The sequence below is a fragment of the Zingiber officinale genome, chromosome 4B (genome assembly GCF_018446385.1).
Source record: "Zingiber officinale cultivar Zhangliang chromosome 4B, Zo_v1.1, whole genome shotgun sequence".
NCBI classification, from domain to species: Eukaryota; Viridiplantae; Streptophyta; class Magnoliopsida; order Zingiberales; family Zingiberaceae; genus Zingiber; species Zingiber officinale.
Window position 1 is genome coordinate 51640244 of NC_055993.1, and position 7500 is coordinate 51647743.

General features: G+C 33.3%; 1 protein-coding gene and 3 pseudogenes across 1 annotated transcript in view; 1 reads left to right on the forward strand and 3 right to left on the reverse strand.

Moving 5' to 3' along the window:
- The window catches only part of LOC121975054, a 1852-nt pseudogene extending 1131 nt beyond the window's left edge, over nt 1–721 (forward strand).
- Nucleotides 521–4822, reverse strand: LOC121975049 (annotated as a pseudogene).
- LOC121975051 lies at nt 1170–2231 on the reverse strand (annotated as a pseudogene).
- A 2393-nt stretch (nt 4823–7215) lies between the features above and the next one.
- The window catches only part of LOC121975056 (50S ribosomal protein L2, chloroplastic), a 3452-nt gene continuing 3167 nt past the window's right edge, over nt 7216–7500 (reverse strand). Inside the window, exon 2 of the mRNA XM_042526417.1 lies at nt 7216–7500. This exon is cut by the window's right edge and continues 1995 nt beyond it. The gene's annotated coding sequence lies outside the window, so the exon portion shown is untranslated.

Below are 7500 nucleotides of genomic sequence, written 5' to 3' on the forward strand. Positions count from 1 at the left end.
GGGTGGACAATTAGCTAGAGCAGCAGGTGCTGTAGCGAAACTGATAGCAAAAGAAGGTAAATCGGCCACATTAAGATTACCATCTGGGGAGGTCCGTTTGATATCCAAAACCTGCTTAGCAACAGTCGGACAAGTGGGTAATGTTGGGGTGAACCAAAAAAGTTTGGGTAGAGCCGGATCTAAGTGTTGGCTAGGTAAGCGTCCTGTAGTAAGAGGAGTAGTTATGAACCCTGGAGACCATCCCCATGGGGGCGGTGAGGGGAGAGCCCCAATTGGTAGAAAAAAACCCACAACCCCTTGGGGTTATCCTGCGCTTGGAAGAAGAAGTAGGAAAAGGAAAAAATATAGTGATAGTTTTATTCTTCGTCGCCGTAAATAGGAATATTGAAAATAGAATTTTTTTATTTGAAAAAAATGTAATGGGCGAACGACGGGAATTGAACCCGCGCATGGTGGATTCACAATCCACTGCCTTGATCCACTTGGCTACATCCGCCCCTTTTCTAGCTAAAGGATTTTCTCTTTTTTCCATTCATCATTATTGTATTTATTCTGACCTCCATACTTAACTTAGATCGAGATATTGGACATAGAATGCTAATCTTTAAAATAAAAAATGTAAAAAAAAGGAGTAATACACTGTGACATGACACGTTCACTAAAAAAAAACCCTTTTGTAGCTAATCATTTATCGGCAAAAATTGAAAAACTCAACACGAGGGAAGAGAAAGAAATAATAGTAACTTGGTCTCGGGCATCTACTATTATACCCACAATGATTGGCCATACAATCGCTATTCATAATGGAAAGGAACATTTACCTATTTATATAACGGATCGTATGGTGGGTCACAAATTGGGAGAATTTGCACCTACTCTGTCTTTTACGAGACACGCAAGAAACGATAATAAATCTCGTCGTTAAGTTCATTTCTTATACTTTATATACTTATGTATTTGTATTTAATATACATATATACAATCTAAATATCTAAATATGTTATACAATATAAATAAATATGTATGCTATACGCAAAAAATAAATAAAAAAAAGAAGTGCTTAACATTCATTGCATCAAACAAAATAACAATACCCCATATCTCGCTTAAGCGGGGTATGGGGTATTGCTACATTTCTTTAACAATTCAGATACACTAAGACAAAAGTCTTATCCATTTGTAGATGAAACTTCAACAGCAGCTAGGTCTAGAGGGAAATTGTGAGCATTACGTTCATGCATTACTTCCATACCAAGGTTTGCACGGTTGATGATATCAGCCCAAGTGTTAATAACACGACCCTGACTGTCAACTACAGATTGGTTAAAATTAAAACCATTTAGGTTGAAAGCCATAGTGCTAATACCTAAAGCAGTGAACCAAATACCAATTACAGGCCAAGCAGCCAAGAAGAAATGTAAAGAACGAGAATTGTTGAAACTAGCATATTGGAAGATCAATCGCCCAAAATAACCATGAGCAGCTATGATATTATAAGTCTCTTCCTCTTGGCCGAATCTGTAACCTTCATTAGCAGATTCGTTTTCAGTGGTTTCCCTGATCAAACTAGAGGTTACCAAGGAACCATGCATAGCACTAAATAGGGAGCCGCCGAATACACCAGCTACACCTAACATGTGAAATGGGTGCATAAGAATGTTGTGTTCTGCCTGGAATACAATCATGAAGTTGAAAGTACCAGATATTCCTAAAGGCATACCATCAGAAAAACTTCCTTGACCAATAGGATAGATCAAGAAAACAGCAGCAGCTGCTGCAACAGGAGCTGAATATGCAACAGCAATCTAAGGACGCATACCCAAACGGAAACTTAGTTCCCACTCACGACCCATGTAACAAGCTACACCAAGTAAAAAATGTAGAACAATTAACTCGTAAGGACCGCCATTGTATAACCACTCATCAACGGATGCTGCTTCCCAAATTGGGTAAAAATGCAAACCTATAGCTGCGGAAGTAGGAATAATGGCACCAGAAATAATATTATTTCCATAAAGTAGAGAACCAGAAACTGGTTCACGAATACCATCAATATCTACTGGAGGGGCAGCAATGAAGGCGATAATAAATACAGAAGTTGCGGTCAATAAGGTAGGGATCATCAAAACACCGAACCATCCAATGTAAAGACGGTTTTCAGTGCTGGTTATCCAGTTGCAGAAGCGACCCCATAGGCTTGTACTTTCGCGTCTCTCTAAAATTGCAGTCATGGTAAGATCTTGGTTTATTCAATTTATTAAGGACTCCCAAGCATATGTATTAACTATTCATAATTATGAGTTAGATAATAGAAGGTTTGTTATCTAACAGTATAACACGATTTATATGTCAATGTCAACCAATATCAACCGAACAGACGTATATCCATCTTATATATCTACGACTAAACAATTTGTAAATGAAGTGAATAAAAAAAATAAATATTTTTTTGTATTTTTTCTATGGGTTGCCCGGGACTCGAACCCGGAACTAGTCGGATGGAGTAGATATTTTTCCTTTTAGTATAATAGGTAACAAATCCCTCCCCAAAATGTGCTTGCATTTTTCATTGCACACGACTTTCCCTATGTATACATATAAATAAAAAACATCCCGAGAAGAAAGTAAAGTGCAAATAAGAATTTTGACTACTCAGTTGATTCAAGCAGTACAGTACTACATGAGCATTTCAGAATGATAATTCTCTGAATATTTTTTCTCTTGATCCATAGTATAAATATAGATCATTTGTACATCTTCTATGGATCTTATATTTATATTGTATTGTATTATGTCTTGACTAATAAACAATTTACCAGGTCATTGATACGGATAATATCCAAATACCAAATACGTTCTCTATATGATCCATATAAATAAAAAGAAATTATTTTTGGAAAGATCAAAAAAATAACTTGTTCTTCTTCCGTAAAGAATTCTTCTAATAATCCCGAACTTAATCTTTGCAAAAAACTGCGTGCTGAACTTTTATGTTTACGGGCCAAAGTTCTGGCACATGAAAGTCGAAGTATATACTTCATTCGATACAAACTCTGTTTTTTTGAGGATCCACTGTGATAGTGAGAAAGCTTTCTACATATCCGACCAAATCTATTAATAATATCACAATCCGCTAAATCGGTCCAAATTGGTTTACTAATAGGATACCCAGATACGGTACAAAATTGAGCTTTAAACAATGATCGAATAAGAGGAATAATCGGGATTATAGTATCAAATTTCTTAGTAAGAGTATCCATTAGAAATGAATTCTCTAGCATTTGATTCCTTACCATCGAAGAATTAATTTGTACACTTGAAAAATAACCCAGAAAATAAAAAGAATAGTTTGATAATTTCTTTATATCAATCCTATATGGTTGAGACCAAAAATGAAAATAATATTGCCAAAAATTAACAAGGTGGTATTTCCATTTCTTCATCAAAAAATGAGTCCCTCTTGAACCCAGAATCGATTTTCCTTGATATCGAATATAATGTATGAAAGGATCCTTGAAAATCCATAGAGTCTTCTGACAAAAAATTCGGTACACTCCAAGATGTTCTATTTTTACATAAAAATGTATTCGCTCAAGAAGGACTCCAGAAGATATTAATCGTAAAAAAGAGGATTGTTTACAAGAAAACACTAATAGAAATTCGTATTCATATATATATAAATTATATAAGAACCAAAATAGTCTTTTATTTTCTTTTGAAAATACGTAAATAGATTTTTTCGGAATAATGAGACTATTCCAATTATAATATTCGTGGAGAAGGAACTGCAATAAATGTAAAGAGAGAACATCCTGGATCCAGGATTGAAGTATTTGGACCAAGATTTCCATATGGACGGGATAGGGTATTAGTATATCGGACAGATAATTTAAATGCAATAATTTATCCTCTAAAAAAGGAAATATTGAATGACTAGATTGTAAATTGTGAGATTTTGGTATTTCTTTTTCTTCAAGGGAAGATATTAACTGCAGCGAAAATGGAATTTCTACAATGACTGCAAAACCTTCAGATAGAATCTGACAAACCAAATTAAAATAAAAATAATTGTTATGCCCGACAAATATATTTTGGTAAATATCATTAACCGAATAAATCAAATAATTTTTTGATACATTCGAATAATTAAACGTTTCACAAGTACTGAACTAAATTTATTGTCATAACCCAAGGAGTTTTGGGGTTCATAAAAATTGAACTATTTAACCCATGATCATAAGCAAATACGTAAATATATTCTTGAAAGAGAAGTGGATATAGAAACTGTTGTTGCCGAGATCTATCTTCTTCTAAATATCCTTGTAATTCTTCCATTTATATTTCCACGTGAAGCAAAGGTAGAAAGAATTTCTTGAGTTATAAAATAACTGATACATAGTGCAATATGGTCAAAACAGAGTATTATGTATATTATGTATAATAAAGAAGATTATGTATATATACAATTACAATAATAATAATAAACCTGTAAAGGAAAGAGGAAATCCAATCAATAGGTTTTTTTACTCCCCTTTTTCTAGCAAAAATGGTTTATCTTCGTTATAATTACAAGAGGATAATGACCCTTTATTTTTGCAACCTGATTGCTCTTTTGATTTTGGAATTAATTATCTTTATCAGTATACTGTTTCTTTTACACAATCGTCTCTAACCCATAATAATAAATATTTAGGATTCATAAAAGAAAAAGAATCAATGGTCTCCTCACGGGAGACCCCATCCTTTCCCGTACCAGGCACTAATCCATTTTTAACGTCTAAAACTAGATCGGGTAATCATTTAATTCAAATTAAGAACATAAGCTCGTAGAAGTATTTTCACAATATTTTCGGTAATATTAGTAGATGCTATTCGAATCGTTCCTTTTTTATCCATGTCAGCATTTCTTATAGAAGTTATTATATTGGAAATAGTGTCCCTACCCATGGCGAACTATAATTATTGGTGCCTTCTAATTTTGATATAATTAACATGTTATCTTTTTTGTTTGTTTTATTTTCTTTCATTTTTTGTTTATTTTGTTTAATTTTTAATATTATAAAAAAAAGTATATGCGTGAGACACCATCTACTACTCCACTAAATTTGATCTATTTTAGATGTTCTGATATATCATAGTCTCATTTAGTATTATTTATAATACCTCGGGAGCCAATGAAACTATTTTAGTAAAATTCAACTGTCTCAATTCTCGAGCGATCGCACCAAAAACCCGAGTTCCTTTTGGAATGACAACCGCAGCATTGTCATCATATCGTATTATGATACCGTTGTCACGTTTGAGTTCTTTACAAGTACGTACAATTACAGCTCTAATTACTTCTGATCTTTCTAGTGGCATATTTGGCACTGCTTCTTTAATTACAGCAACAATAACGTCACCAATATGAGCATATCTATAATTACCAGCTCCTATGATTCGAATACACATCAATTCTCGGGCTCCGCTGTTATCCGCTACATTCAAAAGGGTTTGAGGTTGAATCATATCATTTTATTGGAATCTGTTATTTTAATGGAAAGGATGAAGGAAAGAAAAAAAGAAATATTTTCTGTCCAGAAATAAATAAACTTGCAGTTGTTTTTTCATCCTCAATATACCATTTAGTTCTACATCTCCATCCTGACAAATTTAGTTCGTATAGGCATTTTGGATGCAGCTAGTGAAATAGCTGTTCTGGCTACAGTTTCAGATACTCCACTCATTTCATAAAGTATTCGACCTGGTTTAACAACGGATACCCAATATTCGGGGGATCCCTTACCCGAACCCATACGTGTTTCTGCGGGTCTTACTGTAACAGGTTTGTCGGGAAATATGCGTACCCATATTTTTCCACCACGACGCACATATCGTGTCATTGCTCTTCGCCCCGCTTCTATTTGTCTAGCTGTGATCCAAGTGGGTTCGAGTGCTTTAAGAGCGTATCTGCCGAAACAAATATGATTGCCGCGACAAGATATTCCCTTCATTCTTCCTCTATGTTGTTTACGAAATCTGGTTCTTTTGGGGTTATAGTTGATGGTCATTTCTTAATTCGATCTCTACTGCAGAACTGGACACGAAAGTTTCCTTTCATCCAGCTCCTCGCGAATAAAAAGATTCACTAATATGACATATTACAGATACACATGAAAAAAATAATCCAATAAGACATTTATCAATATTGAATTTGTTATATAGGAAGATGTATGTACGGGATATACAGATAGAATGTTTCTATTATGCATATTTATGGATTATAGATAATGTTTATAATGTTTTTTTTTTTATTTTATAATGATCCTTATTTTGACTCTTCTTAAATGATGCCAAAATATTGTAATGTAATCTAAAGTTTCGCGGGCGAATATTGACTCTTTGCTTTTTGTTATTTCTAGGTCAATCCATGACTTCTCGAAATAAATTCATTTTTTCTCGGTTCGTTCCGCCATCCCACCCAATGAATTATTCGGATTTGTTTTCAGTAGAATCCTATGCAATCACAGATTTCATCGTTCCTATAGCTTCTCTATTAATGGTTAAGTCTGAACTCTGCAATGGAGCTCCCAAAAAAATTTCTCTTCTCGAGTCAATCTACTTAGTTTTTATTAACTCGAGGCTCTTTATTATTCATATCACTTTATTTTATTATTATTTTATATTTATTTTTATTATTTATTCAGTTTTGATGCTTTATTACATTGCCTTTTATGAGGTAATTCATAGACCATACATATTGGAATCATATATCATTGATATTTTTGTTCTTTCTTTCTCTCATCCTTTCATTTATCTACATCTCTTTATTTTTGCTTCACAACCCAACCCATAAATAAGATTATTTCCATAAATAAGATTTTTTATAGAAAAGATTTTAGTTGCAGTTGCTGCAACTATATGATTGATCCATTCATCTCATATAGTGACTGTTTCTTGGGATATTGATATTACGAAGCAATAAGTTAGTTATTAGTTTTTTTATTATACTTATTAAGTTAAGTTTAAGTAACTTATTAAGTTTAAGTAGGGATCAGTCTTTTTTTAATCCCAACTCTTAACTCTAAAGAAAAATTAACGAGTCACACACTAAGCATAGCAATTCTAACAAATGGTCAATCGAATTTTTATTCAACCTTATAGAATTGGAATTGCTTATTTTTGTTTGATTTAATGGAAAAAGAATGAACAAGTTTGTGATTTTTTGTTCTATTACTGAATAGAAAGGAAAGACAAATAAAAGTCTATTATTGCTCCTCCCAAAATATCCAAATTTTGATGCCTAATACTCCATAAATAGTTCGAATTGTATAGGAACAATGATCAATTTTAGCGCGAATTGTGTGTAAGGGAACTCTCCCCTCTCTGATCCATTCGACACGTGCAATTTCTTTTCCGTTGATCCGCCCTGCAATTTGCACTTGAATTCCTTTTGTATCTGTTTGTTCAGCTAATTCAATAGCTTTTTTCATTGCCTTTCGGAATGAAACTCTATTTTTT